Source organism: Dermacentor silvarum, chromosome 4 (assembly GCF_013339745.2).
Source record: "Dermacentor silvarum isolate Dsil-2018 chromosome 4, BIME_Dsil_1.4, whole genome shotgun sequence".
NCBI lineage: Eukaryota > Metazoa > Arthropoda > Arachnida > Ixodida > Ixodidae > Dermacentor > Dermacentor silvarum.
The window spans coordinates 194,044,231-194,062,348 of NC_051157.2; the positions used below are offsets into that span (position 1 = coordinate 194,044,231).

The 18,118-nt window shown below is 50.7% G+C and overlaps 1 protein-coding gene across 2 annotated transcripts in view; it reads left to right on the plus strand.

Moving 5' to 3' along the window:
- The window catches only part of LOC119450883 (probable D-lactate dehydrogenase, mitochondrial), a 463,244-nt gene extending 445,493 nt beyond the window's left edge, over positions 1-17,751 (plus strand). Inside the window, exon 8 of one of the 2 annotated variants that reach the window (XR_007466574.1) lies at positions 17,696-17,751. The gene's annotated coding sequence lies outside the window, so the exon portion shown is untranslated. Of the gene's footprint in view, positions 1-17,527 lie in introns of both variants that reach the window. The other variant, XM_049666301.1, reaches the window with a different exon arrangement.
- The last annotated feature ends 367 nt before the right edge of the window (positions 17,752-18,118 follow it).

An 18,118-nucleotide genomic window follows, 5' to 3' on the forward strand; every position in this document is an offset into this window, starting at 1 on the left:
CACCAACACACCCGAGGTGGATAAGCATCTGTTACACCTATGGGACACCCGACGTGGGCTACTAAGAAGATGGAAACGGCAGAAGCAACAGGAAACTCAAACTTAAGATCGTCGAGGTCACCAGACAAGCCGAAGAGTATGCGACAGAACTCTCAGGACGCAACTGGGACCAAAAATGCAACGAGCTACAGGGGACCCTAGGCTGGAAAAAGACATGGGCCTTGCTAAGGGCTCTTATAGACCCAACCATGACCAAGTCCGAAAATCGTAAGACGACCCAACGGATCGCGCACCGATTCCAAGGCACAGATCGGGAAAAGCTAGATAAGATCAAGCAGTGCTATGTTGGCGATACAACGGACGTCAACTGCAACTTGGCATACACGGGTGAAGCAAATCCCGCTCTAGATGAACCCATTACCACAGAAGAAGTCAGACACGCTGTGACTGTCTGCCACAAAGAGCACCATGCCAGGGAAGGATGGCATCACCAACGCCATGATAAGGAACCTAGACGAAAACTCGATCAAACGATTTACAGAATTAATCAATAAACTCTAGGAACGGGGGACCATCCCGGACGACTGGAGACATGCGGAAATAGCAATGATTCCGAAGTCCGGAAGACTCCCTGCCTGGAAAATATGCGACCCATTTCACTAACGTCCTGCTTGGGAAAAGTATACGAGAGAATTGTGGTTCAGAGGTTGGAGACCCACCTGGAGGATAACGAGTCATGCCGCACACTATGTTTGGATTCAGAAAATGCCTCTCAACACAAGACATCCTCCTGCAGATCAAGGAGGAGGTACTTACTAACATCCCGAAATACGGAGAAAATATCTTGCTTGCGCTCGATCTTAAAGTGGCCTTCGACAATGTAAGTCATAGAGCTGTGCTGGAGGGGCTCAGCAACATTGGTGTGCGAGCAGAGAATACACAACTACGTCAAAGCTTTCCTCAGTAACAGAACCGCCACCATTGGTACAGAAGGCATCAGGACTGACACTTTCAACGCGCCCCCAAAGGGAACACCGCAAGGTTCTGTGATGTTATGATGGGCTTAGCACGGAACCTCGAAAAAATTCAAGGACTCAGGCATGCTATCTACGCAGACGACGTCACAATCTGGATGACCAGGAGATCCTTAGGAGAAAAACAAGACCTTCTGCAGAGTGCAGCAGATACAGTCCACGCATACACCGCACACTGCGGACTTGCATGCTCCCCGGAGAAATCCGAAGTGCTCAGAGTCTACAGAAGAGGATACAATCTGCAAAACTCCATAGACATCTACATAGGGGGGAAGAAGATTCCGGAGGTATCCCAAGTTAAGATCCTTGGCATGTGGATACACAGCAACTGTCGTTTAGACCACACAATCAGACAGCTCGCAAACACCACAGCGCAAATCACGAGGATGATCGCAAGAATCTCACACAGACGACGAGGTATGAAGGAAGAGGACACATGTAGGCTAGTACAGGCCCTGGTAGTCAGTAGGATTGTATACAGTGTCCCCTATCAAACCCCACTCGAGCAGAAAAGGAACAATTAGAGGCAATCCTTAGGGAAGCTTACAAATGCGCTCTCGGACTGCCGGTCAACACCTCCACAGAGAAATTCCTTAAATTGGGCGTAAGCAACTCAGTGCAAGAACACATCGAAGCTCACCTTCTCGCGCAGAAAATGAGACTCATGCAGACGCCAACGGGCATGAACACGCTGAAGATACTGGGCATGAGGGATGCTTGCAGAGAAATTAGCAGCACGGAAAGCATACCTAAAGATATTCGAGAGATCATTGAGATCAGCCCGATACCGAGAAACATGCATCCTAAAATACACAAGGCCGGAAGAAAGCCAAGATCGGAAGCACAAGAAATATATTTCGCCGGGAGAAAAGACGTGTTAAGGCTGTTTCACATGGTGCGATTTTGCGCTGCGATTTTCGCAGATGCGAAATTCGCAACGGCCGTTTCACATTGTGTGATGTCAACAATGCGACTGATGCGACGCCCAGGGTTGCTTGCTGCCAGATTTTGTCCGACATGTCGCATAAATTTGTTTAATGTAATGAAAACACGTGCGCGTTATAATATAATTGACCTCTCTTTATTAGGACCAAATAATACGTGCGTTTTGTAATTTAAAAACGCTTCAAAGTTTAATTTGTTTTAGAGTGGGCAACAGCGGTTTGTGAAGTTCAATACGAGGAGAAATGGCGGACGTAAACAGCTGTTCGCAGGTGGTCGTTCAGCGGTGTGTGCTGTCTCGAGTGTTTTATTCCCGTGTCGTTCTTCCTGCGGTTAAACAAATTACAAGAGGACCTATCAACAAGCCCCGATAGCTGTTGTCATCGCATATGCAGTATTCGGAATTCGGCTGCAGCGAAGTCGTCATGTCAACGCAGAGACCCTCGCGCTACCCGTGATTAACGTCAGCTTCTGAAAAACGGATGTGTGTGTATTGCTCGTGATTGCGCACTAGCAGTTCCTGCTCCTAGCAATATTGTTGCACCAAACTTAGCAGCAAGCACCAACCCAAAAGCTCACGTCTGCCCCTGAACAAAGCCGCAAATTATCTGTGTATAATTACTGAACGTGCAATAGAATTTGTGTTGTGAACGTTTATCTTAGCGCCAGCCTAGCTCGTCCGCCTCGGCGCCTGTGCTGTCATTATTCATACAAGTGCTCTTTGAATATTTCGAAAGGCGTAAAAGCAGACACCACATTTTTTTAGGAGCTGCAGTCACTTGTGTACGTAGTATCGTATCATTCTGGCAGACATGGGCGTCGTCTATTTTCTCGTCCTGTTTCTTGCGCTGTTAGTGTGCTGTGAATCTGTATCAAGAAGCTTAAGTTAATATGCTGCAGTACGTAGCGCAGCCGCGTAGCCACACAGGCTAACATTAAAATACCTTGTTAGGAGTACATTTGTTTGTTTAATAACAAAATCGAACGCTAAAATTTTGTATTCATGGTGGCAAGTGTAAGGTAAGAAGCTATCAAAACTATCCGCTAATGGCATGCGTGTGCTTCTACCTGCTTCAGCACGTTATCCTTAAAGTGAGGCTGAATACCCCTGATAACCAAAAACCTATGCAACTGGAGCAGGTGCTATGATTCCTTTCCTCGAAATGAAAGCCAGCATCCCAGTCTGTTAAGCTAGTCATGTACTTAACCTGTATTAGACCAATGTTAGAGCATGCTAACTGGAGCCATTTCAAACTAGGTTATTTGACCAAAATAAGAAAGTGCAAGGAAAGTGTCAAGGTACAGTCTAATCTGGTATTCCCGAACCGATTGTATTAGCAAAACTTTATGCCTCCCTGAATTGCCTGCATTAACCCAATGCTGAAAACAGGGGAAGCTGATTCCCTTTCTTGCTGTTGAAAAGCTGCTAGAATCTCAATAACAGACTACTTATGTTCTGAGAGAAAGTGAGGGGCACTGACAATATCTCTAATCTTTTGTATGAGCCTTCACCTTGGACGAAAATGGAATAAAATATTTACCTTTGCAAGCCTCAGAATCTAAACATTCTCAAAATTTTGAGGAGCCACATTAAATTTTTGAGATATAGACAATAAAAAGTGTGCCTAAGTACAAGTGCACACTGAACACACTTGAGTGGTTGAGTGGCCAGCTGCGAATGCAAAAGCGCCCATAGCTACTACCTCGAGGTAACTGCTTGGTTGCACGTGTGTTTCTCCTATAGCCCATGTACCTGGCAAGGGGAATGGCTATACGTAGTCCTGTGCTTTAAGTAAGTAATGCACTGAAGTAAGCGAAATGTGCAATTACCTTTTAATGTGAGGGTTAATACAGATGCAGTAAGGATACAAAGTTTGCAACACACTGAAGGTTTTGCTAAGAGGTTTAATAGCAACGGATGCAGGCGAACGGGTAGCAGTCACAAGCGTTCGGCCAAGGACAGCAACCACGAGCTCATGCCGGTGGCGATGCTGCTGAGGCACAGGTCACTCTTCTTCATTACAATCGCCCTCCGCCGAAAAAGGCGCCATCCTGGCGGCTTAAGGCGAAGACACTACTAGTGGGTCGTAGTACGGCTTAATGCGACAGACGTGGACAAGGTCGCGGCCGCGATTGCGCAGGTCTGTCGGTGGCTTGAGGGGCTCCACGAGGTAATTGACGGATGACGTTTGCTCCAGAACGCGGTAGGGTCCGAGGTATTTCGCGACAAGTTTTGCAGAGTGGCCGGGTGTGGTAGCGGGTACCCGAAGCCAGACCAGAGAGCCAGGGGAAAATGTAGGTGCAGAACGGTCGGCTGGTTGACGGGATTGCTGCTGCCACTGGTCCTCGGTGGAAAAAGAGCGGGCAAGCTGGCGGCATTCCTCAGCATGTCGAGCAGCTTCAGACAGCGGAGTACTTTCGGACGCATCAGGTTTATATGAAAGAATTGTATCGAACGTATTAGATGGTTCTCGGCCATATAGGAGAAAGTACGGGGAAAATCCAGTAGTTGCTTGGGCCGCAGTATTGTACGCATACGTGACGAAAGGGAGAACTTGGTCCCAATTTGAATGATCAGAGGCGACGTACATTGATAGCATATCACCAAGAGTACGGTTGAAGCGTTCTGTCATGCCGTTAGTTTGCGGATGGTACGCTGTACTTGTGCGGTGAATGATTCGGCATTCGTCGAGTAGTGCCTTCAAAGCATCGGCAAGAAAGGCTCGGCCTCTATCGCTCAGAAGTTCGCGAGGGGCACCGTGGCGCAGAACGAAATGGTGTAACAGAAACGATGCAACGTCGCGGGCGGTGGCAGTCGGCGGAGCGGCGGTTTCAGCATAACGGGTCAAGTGATCCACGGCAACAATAATCCAGCGGCTCCCTGCTGGAGTGGATGGTAGCGGTCCGTATATGTCAATACCAACACGATCAAAGGGACGACTAGGGCAGGGAAAGGGTTGTGACGGGTAGACTTGTCCGGGAGGTAATTTTCGGCGTTGGCACTGAGTACAGGAGCGAACGAACTTTCGCACGTAGTTATACATGCCGCGCCAATAAAATCGGAGGCGTAGTCGAGCGTAAGTCTTGAAGAGGCCGGCATGCGCGCACTGTGGGTCGGCGTGGAAAGCGTCGCAGATAAGGTCACGGAGATGTCGGGGTATCACAAGAAGCCACTTGCGTCCGTCAGAAAGGTAATTACGACGATAAAGAAGGCCATCGCGAATGCAGAAGTGGGTAGCCTGGCGGCGAAGAGCGCGAGATGGTGAAGAGGTGGATGGATCAGAAAGGATGGTGATGAGAGCACTGATCCAGGGATCCTTGCGCTGCTCCGACGGCATGTTGTGCAGTGCATGTGATGCAAGTGCAGGCTCAAGGGCGGATAGGCAAGCGTTGTCAGCTGCGACCGGTGACCGAGAAAGGGCGTCAGCGTCCGTGTGTTTGCGGCCAGAACGGTAAAGAACGCGGATGTCGTACTCCTGTAGCTTAAGGGCCCAGCGAGCAAGTCGGCCAGAGGGGTCCTTGAGGGTGGACAGCCAACAAAGGGCGTGGTGGTCAGTGATGACGTCGAAAGTGTGACCATACAAATAAGGGCGGAATTTCCCAAGGGCCCAAATAATGGCTAAACACTCTTTCTCTGTAACCGAGTAATTAGCCTCGGCTTTTGTCAGAGTTCGGCTCGCGTAGGCGACGACATATTCATCGAACCCCGCCTTCCATTGCGCGAGTACGGCACCGAGTCCTACGCCGCTGGCATCGGTGTGGACCTCGGTGGGGGCGGCAGGGTCGAAGTGGCGGAGGATAGGTGGCGAGGTTAGCAGGCGGCGTAATTTTGTGAAGGCGTCATCGCAGGTGGGCGACCAAGCTGAAAGTTCGTTGTTGCCGCTTAGAAGGTCTGTCAGGGGTGCAATTATGGATGCGAAATTTCGAATGAAACGTCGGAAATACGAGCTTAAACCAACGAAACTTCTAAGCTCCTTTAACTTCTTCAGTTTTGGAAAGTCAGCGACGGCGCGGAGCTTGGCTGGGTCCGGAAGAATGCCGTCTCGCGAGACAACATGGCCAAGAATGGTGAGCTTTCGGGCACCAAAACGGCATTTTTTTAAAGTTGAGTTGAAGTCCCGCGTCAGTGAGACATTTCAGAACGTGCTCGAGACGGCTGAGATGTGCATGGAAATCAGCGGAAAAGACAACGACGTCGTCCAGGTAGCAGAGACATGTGTTCCATTTGAGGCCGCGCAAAATATTGTCCATCATCCTCTCAAAAGTGGCTGGAGCGTTACACAGGCCGAAAGGCATCACGGTAAATTCATATAATCCGTCAGGCGTCACAAATGCTGTTTTATGCTGATCAGATGGTGCCATAGGGACTTGCCAGTATCCGGAACGTAAATCCAGCGAAGAAAAGAACTCCGCTCCCTGCAAACAGTCGAGGGCGTCGTCGCCCTCGACTGGTAGTTTATTACAGTTTATTGGTTTTTTTATTCAGGAGAAAAATGATGCATCAGAAAAATGAGAAAAGGCTGTTTAAATATTGCTTCGAAAACAAATTGGCAATACTGCTTATTCCCAGTCAAAGCGTGAAATATGCTATTGTAGAACATTCATTACGATATCCAGTTTGCACGTTCGCTTTGCGTCTCTCAGCGGAAGTAACAGAACCTTGAAATGAGATAATTCATTTGGGAAAAATGCGCATGAAAGCCCTAACCAACCGACTGCAACTAAATGGTCGCGCGTATAGCCTGACCTATTGACCACAGCATTTGTCCGTAGTTGCATATTCTTTACATTGTTCCGTCCGTAAAAGCATACCGCGATAAAAACTGGCGTTTTCGTATATCGCGAGTTGTCTCCAGAACCAGAAAATTGGGACGACATCCGAAGGCTATGCCTTCCCGAGAGAGACACCTGTAGTATTTACCAACTCGCAGCGCGTGTGAATAACGGAAAATCACGCAAAAGTACGTACTATCAGCACCCGAAGCCAACCTAAAAAACAGCGTCGCCAGATTTGCAACGTAGCGTGTCAACAAACTCATAGAAATCCCAGAACCGAATCTGACCTACGAGTTTTTATCTGCACTGTTCGCGTGTCGGTGCTGATGTTACGTACCGATTGCGCAATCCAAGGCTCCACTCAATTAGTTGCACTGTTCGAGGCTTGTTGATCCAATATTTATACACAAAAAAGTATCTGTAAACGTTGCGTTGAGCAACCGCCGCCATTTTCCAAAACAGACCGCGAAATACCTCTCGGCGCAATTTCGACGGAAAAATCGCAGCGATTGCTGCGACGTTGCGACGCTGCGACAAACCGGTTGGTCGCAGCCGAAAATCGCAGAATCGGCCCTGCGACTGCGATTTTCGTCGCATGCGACGGAAATCACACTTCCGGTGCGATAATCGCAGTGCAAAATCGCACCATGTGAAACGGCCTTTATACGTCGACGCGACCACATACAAGGAACACTCCAGGGCGGTAGTCAGCGTTGTTGATCACCAGCTTAGAGAAATCAATTGCGCTTTAATCAAAGGCAACAACATCCTCGAGGCTGAGGAAGCGGCAATCGCCATCACCCACCAGGGCGAAGAGGCCACTACAGAAATACTTACGGACTCGCAAGAAGCGTGCAGAAGGTACAGCAGTGGACGCATATCCACTGTGGCCATCCGCATACTCAAGACGAGAAAAATCACCTTCTCGAGATGCTTCATTACGCGGACACCAGGCCATGAGACTGTGACAGGGAACCAGCGTGCCAACGCCAACGCCCGAGCATACGCCAACCGGGGGGCGTACCACGACGGGGAACTGGACACAGTCATGAGACGCCATGGAGCAATTTTAGAAAACCAAAGAGCCCTACGGAGGATCTAGCCCCCTCCCCACAAAGACCTTAGTAGAGAGCAGTCGGTCACCTGGAGACAACTGCAGACTAATACATACCCCAATCTGAGTTTACTCAGCAAAATCTATCCGGCAACATATGACAATAAATGCCCGCTATGCGGGGAACACGCTACGCTTTACCACGTTACATGCATCGGCTTGCCAAAAATCAAATGTAGCGCAGTACACAAAACACCAACACCGGAGCAGTGGGAGGCTGCGCTATCCTGCTCGAAGCCTGAAGAACAGCTCAAGCTGATCGGCAGAGCTCGCAAGATGGCAAAGGCCACAGGGGCCCTGGACTGAGGGCTCCACCTACGCCGGGAAACCTCCTTTGTGAAAATAACGTTTTTCATTCATTCCGCGAGATCACGCATATCCGCCTCCCATGCAAGAAGATATACATCCTGGCGACCATTTGTGCCTTTGCGCCAGCCACCTCGAGACTACACGTACAAGCCAAGAAATGACTCCCTAGTGTCCGACCACAGCCTGACTCCACCACAGACTCAGACACGTCATCGCCATCTGCACATCGCCGCTCGCCTACACCGCCCAAGCTGGAAAACTAGCTGGAACGACCGACGGGACGGTCACTTTTTCAAATGCCTTCGTCTGTCATCATGGTAAAAACAAAGTGTGTGTTTGTGTCGATGGCGTTAATACTGTGGCTTTAGTAGATACTGGTGCTTCTGTGTCTGGGATGTGTCTTGCTTTCAAGAATCGCCTAGCACCGAAAGTGATGTTTGCATGGGATGGCGCAGTACCACGTTTTGCGAAGTTGGCGGTGAACGGTTACGTCCTGTGGGAGTATGTTCCGTCGTAATAACCGTTGGTGGAAAGGTATTTCGAACCGAATTTGTTGTACTAGCACACGCCACGCTTGACGTAATTCTTGGTATTGACGTTTTACGGAAGTGTGGAGCAACATTACACTGCAGGGCTGGTGAAATTTCCCGCAGCAGCGATACCAGACCCCCAGCGCTAGCCGACATTCTATCCGATTGTCAAGAAGTATTTTCCGTGTCCACTGATGTACTTTTGCCTGTGCAAACGGCAATGTTCATCCACTGATGTACTTTTGCCTGTGCAATCGGCAATGTTCATCCCTGTGACCTCGTTGCACGTCCCTGCTGGTTCCTGCAGTGGATTACTTGAAGTCGAATACTTTAACGCTCTAAAGAAGAATGTACTTGTCCCTCCGTCACTTATAGAAGTCGTGGAAGGTAGTGCTCACGTGTGGATGATGAATGTGGCCGAGTCAGTTATTTTTCCTGCCGGACTTGAAGATAGCAATAAGAAGATGGTGTTGTAAGCATTTTCTATCGACGCAAGCTCGCCACTCAGTGACCACCCTTCAAACTTTAGGAGCATGATTATAAATTGCACCCCTCTTCCCACCAGCAAGTGCACCAAGAACTCCTTACCCGCTATGCGTCAGTGTTTGGCTTTGCACAAGAGCGTCTACAGCCAGCACCGCACTACCGCGTACACCATCGCCTCAATACTAGAATAGCGTTGCCAATACGACAGAAACCAGACCGCGTCTCTACTGGCAAGCGCAAAGTGATCACCGAACAAGTTATAGACATGCTACAGAAAGACGTCCTCCAGGAGTCCAATAGTCCCTGAATGCTCCAGTCATATTGGTTAAGAAGAAAGATGATTTATGGAGATTCTTGGCCGACGACAGACGCCTAAACGCAGTAACGAAGAAGGATGTGCATCCTCTGCCACGTATAGATGACGCCATTGACTGTTTACATTCTGCCTCGTAGCCTCTGTCAATCTGCGCGGAGGATGCTGTCAGATACCGATGCCCCCGACAGACAAAGAGAACACTGCCTTCGTAATGCCTGACGGCCTCCTCGAATTTAACGTAATGCCTTTTGGTTTGTGCAATGCTCCAGAGACATTCGAACGATTCAACAACACCATCCTGCGGGGACTTCGACGGGAAATATGTATGTGTTACCTGGACGACGTTGTCATTCACGGCAAGATATTTCACGAGCACAACAAACGATTTGAAATTGTGCTTGACTGCCATACGGCGAGCTGGACTGATTTTAAACTCCAAAAGGTACCAATTTGGCGAGCGCCAAACACTTGTTTTGGGTTTCCTCGTCGACAAAGAAGGCATCCGCCCAGACCCCCAGAAGCTTGCAGCCGTTCGTGACTTCAACCAGCCGAGGACAGTGAAAGACCTCCGCAGCTTTCTGCGACTATGTTCGTATTAATGCCGTTTCATTAAGGACTTTCCACGACTAACTCAACCACTCACGTCGCTCCTTGACAAGGACACACCGTGTACATGGACTACTGAGTGTTAGTCTGCATTCTGTCAACTAAAATTTCTGCTCACCTCAGCTCTAATTTTGCGCCACTTTGATCCAGAGGCCCCAATTGGGCTTCACACCGATGCTAGTGGTCTGGGTGTTGGAGCAATACTCGTACAGATACATGGCGGATGCCAACAAGTCATTGCTTACGCAAGCCGTACTCTTGCCAAAGCTGAGCGTAATTGCACCGTAACACAACTGGAATGCCTCGCGGTAGTCTTCGCCACCCACCCACAAATTTCGACCATACTTGTACGGCCACCACTGTACGATAGTGACAGGCCACCGTTCTCTTTACTGGCTGGTTGGACTAGGCGATCCATCTAGCCGATTAGCTCGGTGGTCATTACGGCTTCAAGAATACGACTTTCTTTCACTTACAAGAGTGGTCGCTGTCACACCGATGCTGACTGTTTATCTCGCCTTCCGTCAGCAAGCACGCGAGATACGGACGATGATATAGATTAATACCTCATTGTCATCTCCGTTATGTTTCCTGATTCCACTGCCTTCAAGCGTGAGCAACAGCATGACCCTTCTGTTTAAGCTATTCTTGACGCCGCTCGGTCACCTGCACGAGGCTCACCTTTCATTATTTTTTATGATTTCTTCTATAAGAAGAATTATTCTGCTCGTCGTTCCCCAGACATTGAGGCCTATGATCATTCACGCCATGCACGATAACATCACGTCAGGCCCCCTTGGCTTTGCTCGGACACTCCACCGACTGCGCCAGCGTTTCTATTGGCCCAAGCTCTGGAAGACTGTGCAGCAGTACGTTTCCAGCTGTGCCATTTGCCAACGCCATAAGTAGTCAACGAGGGCTCCTGTCGGTGCCTTGCAGCCAGTTAAACCCCGACCTTGACAATTTAAAAAGTTGGTGTCGACTTGCTAGGTCCCTTCCCCAAATCTACTTCCGGACGTCGCTGGGTTATTGTGTGTGCGGACTATTATTGCGATAGAAATTATATGGACACTCCAAAGCGGATTTCTGCCGTCAGCGTCGGCGTCGCCGTGAGGTTTCGTATGACGTCAACGGCGATGAAATCGTCGCCGGTAGGTAAGTGGTTCTTGAGGGAAAGGGAAAGGTTGGCGCTATCTTCTGCAGCCCTTGAGGGAAAGCCGCGCTCCGGAAGCTGTATGTGCGAGTGAAAGGGCACGAGGGACGCGCACTTTCAAGGGGAGCGAACGCACGTGGGAGAGCAAACGTGCGTTCAGCGCCGTGCTCCCTGAAGGGCTGCAGAATTAAGCGTCTCTTTCCACCTTTTTTTTACAATCACCATATATAGAGAGCAAACGCGACTTCTTCCGTCGCGCGAAAGGCCGTGGGGGGGGGGACGGGAGGGAGGGGAGGCGACGTTTAGCTGCGGTACCAAATGCGCATTTATATAAAAACGCTGCGAGGCGAGAAGGTGGGTAAGATTTCCGACGCTGCTCGACGAGTGTCCAATCTGATCTCGTCGAAAACCTCCGAGCCGCTCCCAGAGGCACCGGCAACAGTCAGCAATGCCGCGCGCGTTCGGTGCGAACGCGGGCAAAACGCCGACGGCGTCGACAACAGTTCTGCGTGCTGCTGGTGCTGCTGCATGTCCAAGTTTATACAGCTGAAAAAAACTAATATCCTTACTCCGTATAGCTCTCTACTGATTTGCTATCGCAATTGATGCTTCGCCTTTCGGGTGAAACTGCGACAAATTTTTTTACCCAGTATACTGAGACGGTGGCGCTCGCTTCGGCTACAGCAGCTGACGTTTCATCGTTCCTGCTGTACTCCGTCATTCTCGGCCACGGTGCTCCAGGCGTTGTGATTAGTGATCGTGGACGACAGTTTACTGCGGACGTTTTTGAAGAACTTCTACGTCTTTGCGGATCTGATTACCGGCGTTCGACCCTTTACCACACGCAAACAAACGGGCTCACTGAGCGCAAGAATCGTACACCAACATGCTTACCATGTATGTTTCCACAGATCAGAAAAATTGGGATTCTCTTTTACCATTTGTTACGTACGCTTACAATACTGCCAAGCACGAAGCCACCGGCTATGCGCCTTTCTTTCTTCTCTATGCTCGCAGCCCCCAAAGTTTTCTCGACATCAACCTACCCTGGTCTCCACATGATGACTACTCAATAGGCCAGACTTTATGTCGTGCCGAAGACGCGCGTCGACTTGCCCGCCTCAGGACTATCTCCTCTCAAGATCGTGCCAAGGCTCGTTATGACGCTCGACATATGCTTGTCACATTTTGTGACGGAAGCGAGATGGGATGTTACGAAGCGATCTATACATGGATCAACGCGATGCTAGGCAGAGCGACAAGGACGACGATGAAGACGCTGGCACGTGGGCCGGATCGTGCATCTCTTGCCCTAGCCTTCTCTGTGTATATTTTGTAAATATATACTTCGCCTCCATCTCGCCTCCGTCACACTTTGGTGGAGGTGCTGGGTATGTATGTTTCGCCAGATCACCGTGACTAGGACTGCACGTTACCATTTGTTACCTTAGCGTGCAATTCCTCACGGCACGACACCGCTGAATATTCCCCGTTTTATCTACTGTTTGGCCGACATCCTGCGTTGCCCTTCGAGACTTTCCTTCCTTCAGTTCCTCACTCGCCTACAGAATACGCCAGTGACGTCTCAGCTCGAGCCCGTGCAACTTGTCAACTTGCCCACAATCGACTTTCTGCTTCGCAAGCAGCCCAGAAGTCCCGTTACGACAGCCGACCCAGAAGCGTGCACTTCACGCCTGCCTCTCTGGTCCTCCTATGGTCGCCATCCCGCCGCATTGGCCTATCAGAGAAGCTCCTCTCACGTTTCACCGGGCCCTACAAGGTTCTTCGTCAACTCGGTGACGTAAATTACGAGATTGTACTCCTGTATCCTGCTTCTTCGACCTCATCGCTGCCAACTGAAGTTGTTCATGTTTCCCGGCTGAAGCCATACTGCTCTTCTAGCTCCTCGCCTTCATAGCCAGCGCCAGGACGGCGCTTCGGCCGCCGGAGAGTGATGTTACGGAGCGCTCCATACATGGATCAACGCGATGCTTTGCAGAGTGACAAGGACGACGAAGAAGACGCTGGCACGTGGGCCGGATCGGACATCACTTGCCCTAGCCTCCTCTGTATATATTTTGTAAATATATCATTCGCCTCCATCTCGCTTCCGTCACAATATGTTCCTGGGGACTTTGTTTGGCTTTGGACACGTGTGCGGAAAAGGGGGCTTTTCTGTCCGATACACCGGCTCATACACCATGCTGAAACATCTGAGTGACGTGACCTACGTCATCACAAGAGTGACTTCGCACAACCGGCGTTCCCGCAACACGCAAGTAGTGCAACGTCGCCCGACTCAAACTGTACCACCATCGGGCTATGTAACTCGCTCGGAGAGAGAGAGAGAGAGAGAGAATAAACTTTATTTAGAAAACAAGTCGGAAATTCTTCCTCAATGAGTGGGGTCCTCAGTCCAGGCCTCAATTGCCATGTGCGACTTCACGAGCCCGCTGGATCAGCCGTTGCTGTTCCTGCCGCCTTGAGCTGAGCAGCGCAGACTCCCAAGAGGAAAGGCTAGGGTTGGGGCATTCCCATGTAGAATGGTACACCGTGGGTTTTTCCCCACAGTACGGACAGTAGGAAGGGTGTAGGGTGGGATGAAAGAGATGTAGCATGTGGAGACAAGGAAATGAATTAGTGTGCAGTTGCCGCCAGGCAGCGGCATCTTCCCTATTAAGCGAAGGATGAGGAGGGGGATAGTTATGGCTGCCCTGTCGGTAGTACTGGGGCATTGCTGTATAGTGTAGGGGCTCTGCCGGTGCGTCGTCTGGGTTGGGCAGCTCTTCCGATGGTGCCCGGCGAGTCAGACCTCGGGCGACCGCATAAGCGCGTTGATTACCATGGAAAGAGGCGTGTCCAGGAGTCCGGACGATACGCACCCTGCGTAACGCGGGAGGGGGGACAGAGGAGAGGATTCGATGTGTATGTGCAGTCACGACTCACAAGTCCTCGCGCGAAGGCCCGGCAGGCAGCCTGCGAGTCTGTCACTATGGTGATGGGGGAGCCACGTGTGGGAAGGATCGAGGCGTGGACAATGGCCAGGGCAATAGCTGCCTCCTCTGCAGAGCCGCTGTCCGTTGTGAGAACTGTGGTACACACCCCAAGCGCGTCTGTGTTGTCAATGAAAGCTAAACGCATGGCACGCCTCCCTGGGTAGCGGGCCGCGTCAGTGTAAAGAACCGATGTCTCTGTGGTGACATCTCCAAAAATGCGTGCCAGGCCCTGAGTTCGGGCACGTCTCCGGCGAGCGTGTCGCTCGGGATGCATATTGTGGGGAATCGGAGCTACTTGAATGCTAGCGCGTAGAGCAGGAGCAAGGTTATATTGTGGGACTTGTGTGGGTGTCTCAGGGACAGGTTAGCCAAGACGAGAGAGTATAGCGGAGCCCTGGCGGGTGCGCCTGAGACGTTGGAGTTGACCGTTGCGATGAGCCTCGAGAAGCTTGCCTACGGTGTGGATACCAAGCTGAAAAATGCGTTGTGTGTAAGCATGTGGAGGCAACTCAAAAGCCGCCTTCACTGTCTTCCGTAGAAGGAAGTCCATCTTCTGAGTCTGAACGACGATGAGATTCTGATAGGGGAGGTGATAGGTGAGCCGGCTCATTATCAGAGCCTGCACTATGTGGAGGACATCTTTCTTGTGAAGGCCTCTTCTGCGATTAGTAATGCGGTATATCATACGTGTAAGTTGTGTTATCTGCTGACCCAGAAGTTGTGTAGCATGCGAGGCTTTGCCATCAGATTCAATGTGGAGTCCTAAGATACGGAGTCTAGCTACCTGAGGGATCGGGCTGCCGTCTAAAAAAAGAGAGCTATTAGGGGATTCGTTGGTTCTGTGGTGCCGCCTGTGCACGAGGAGTAATTCGGACTTTTCAGCTGCACAGGTAAGGCCACCTGCGGCTGCATAGTTTTGCACGACACGCACAGGTTTCTGGACAGCATCCTGGATGGCACCGTCTGATCCCTGAGTTGCCGAGATCGTAACATTATCGGCGTAGAGAGCGTTCTGGATGGTGGGTATGAGGGTGGGGGCCGTTTAGCCATAGCCACGTTGAAGAGGGTGGGCGATAGGATCAAGCCCTGTGTCATTCCTCTACCTGTGAGTGTGATGACGTCAGACCGGATCTCTCCGATGCCAATAATGACCGTGCGGTCTGAAAGAAAAGCTCTCACGTAGCTGTAGGTGCGTGCGCCGCACTGGGAAGCCAGATTGTCGAGAATTAAGTCGTGGGAGACGTTGTCGAAGGCCCCCTTGAGGTCCATGGCCAGAATAGCTCTTGCCTGTGCCATAGTGGGGCCATCCACCACATCCTCCTTAAGCTGCACCAAAGCGTTTTGCGTGGAGAGGCTAGGGCGGTAGCCGAAGAGTGTATCCGGAAAGAATCGGCTTCCTTCAAGAAAGGGTTGTCGCCGGGAGAGTATAACGCGCTCAAAGAGTTTACCTACACATGAAGTTAAGGATATAGGGCGGAAATTCTGGAGGGACAGTGGCTTCCCTTGCTTAGGAATAAGTATGATGTCCGCATGGCGCCATTCCTGTGGAAGTGTACCGTTCCTTCAGTGGTCATTGTAGAAGGCAGTTCAGTCCTGAATGGCACGATCATCTAGGTTGCGTAGGAATGTATATTGAGCCCCATCAGCCCCGGGTGCGGTGCGGCGCCTAATGCCCTGCAAGGCCGCTTTTACCTCAGCTTCTGTAATATTGGCGTCTAGGGGGTGGGGTCTACGTGTGGGTATTTTCTGTAAGTGCGGCGGGTACCTGTAGCAATGTAACCTTGCTGCAGGGTGTGAAGTAGAGTAGTGTCATCAAGCGCTGATTTGTGTAGGATGGTGCAGGACTGTGTTCGCAGTGTGTAATTTGGTTTGCGTAGGGTTTGATAATGCGCGGAGCAGCGGCCAGGTCCGAGGTATGCTTAGCGCGCCGCTGAGGCGATCGCAAATGCTATGCCAATTGTTGCTTGTGAGGGTGTTCGCGTAGTCAGCAGTCTTCGTATCTAGGTGGGCGATGCGGAGACGAAGTTTCCGGTTATGTTTCTGCCGCCGCCACCACCGGGTCAGGCCTCTGCTGGCCTCCCAGAGATGGAGCAAAAGGCGATCCACATCGGGGCGTCTCTGTCCTCGCAGTGATGTGTTGAGTTGCAGTTTGTAGATCAGTTTGAAGTTGTTTCATCCATTCCTGAAGAGAGGGGGTATCCTGAGGAGCTAGGTGGGACCAGTTACGCCTAAATGCACCCCAATTTGTTATATTAATACTACGTTCAGGAGTGCGTGTTGGTTGTACCTGTAGTTCAGCAGCTAGCATATAATGGCCGCTGCCTAGGTTCTCCACGAGATTGCTCCAAGAGTGTTGACCTACCCCTCTGACCATCGTGAGGTCAGGACGTGTCCCTGCTTACGCTGTTGCCTAATCGTGTTGGTTGGTCTGGTTCTGTTCGTAGAGCCATGCGATGGAGCACAAGAACCTGAGCAAGCCGGCCGCCTTTGGGTGTTTCCGTTTGGTAACCCCAGGCAAGGTGCGAGGCATTGCAGTCGCCTACAATGACCATCTCTTTAGCCCGTTTGCATAGATGCGCGAACGATGTCCGAACTAATGCTTCCTCGCATTAGGTGCGCTGTAGGTATTAAGCACAAACGGGCTGCTACGGTAGCGAGAGCACGGGACCAATTCGATAAGTACGTGCGGTATGGGTGAGCTTTGGAAGGTGTGTTCAATAACGGTAATGTGTTTACACTAACGTAGCTGCGAGGTGTGGTGTGTTGTTATTTATTGTGTCTGTGTACGTGTTGTAGCCGGCAAGTGTAGGAGTACAATGCACTTCCTGCAACGCTATTACATTGGGCGGATGGGGCTGTGTGGCAATGAATTGCGCAAGCGATCCGCGTTTCCGGCGGTAACTCCTGCAATTTCACGCAAGATATTGTCACGCTGCACGGCGCAGCCTAAGCGAGAGAGTGGAGAAGTGTGGGCGAGGAGCTGGCCGCTGCTTGTTGGGCTTGGATGACCGTCGTGTCCCACGCGCTACGCTAACCATCTATCATTCTTGTAAATAAACCCATCCCATCCGTTACAATAGGCTGATAATGATGTTGATGATGATAATGAAACGCAGCTTGCATGTTCCGGAGCTCGACGAGAACCGCATCCAGCTGATGTGCACGCTCAAGAACGCCGTTGACGCGAAGAGCATCAAGAACCTAGGGAAGCTCCTTCTCTAGCCATGTTCTCGTGGCCTAGCTACTTGGAACACGTTCTTTCGACCTAATGTCCGTTAGTGCCAATAAACGCTTGAAGCTTCGGTTTTGATTGTTCCGGACGACGGTGATCTGTAAAGTGGACAATGTGCGTGAGTGACTCTACAGCGTGTGATCTGGAACAGCCGATGCAAATCGGCGCGTGTAGCTGGCCGAAAAATTATCATTGCCTCAGGTGATCTGTGCGCATGCGTCTGGTGCCTTGAGAATTTCAGGAAAAGTAAAACGTGCACATCCCAACAACCAAATGCGCCAAGTAAATAAAACGTTCACGCACAAACTCCTCATGGAGTTGTCAAAGTATGCGTAAGCATTGTGCCACTTATTCATCTCCAGGGAACCTGGTGTCACTATCATTGTGATGACACTCGGTACGGCCAGCTGATCCGGCCAGTACAAATGACAGCGCTGCGGCCACACGAACTGCTGTGCACGGTGGCGCAAGGTGCTCTGATAACGCAAGCTAAGTGCTGCAGCTGGAGGCGCCAGGCGCACTGATGTCGTTCTGATCAGCATAAACCATTATCGCTCTTGCCCATGAGTGTCGAACTATTATGAACCGGGATCAAACGACCACGGCGGCGGAACGGACCGATCA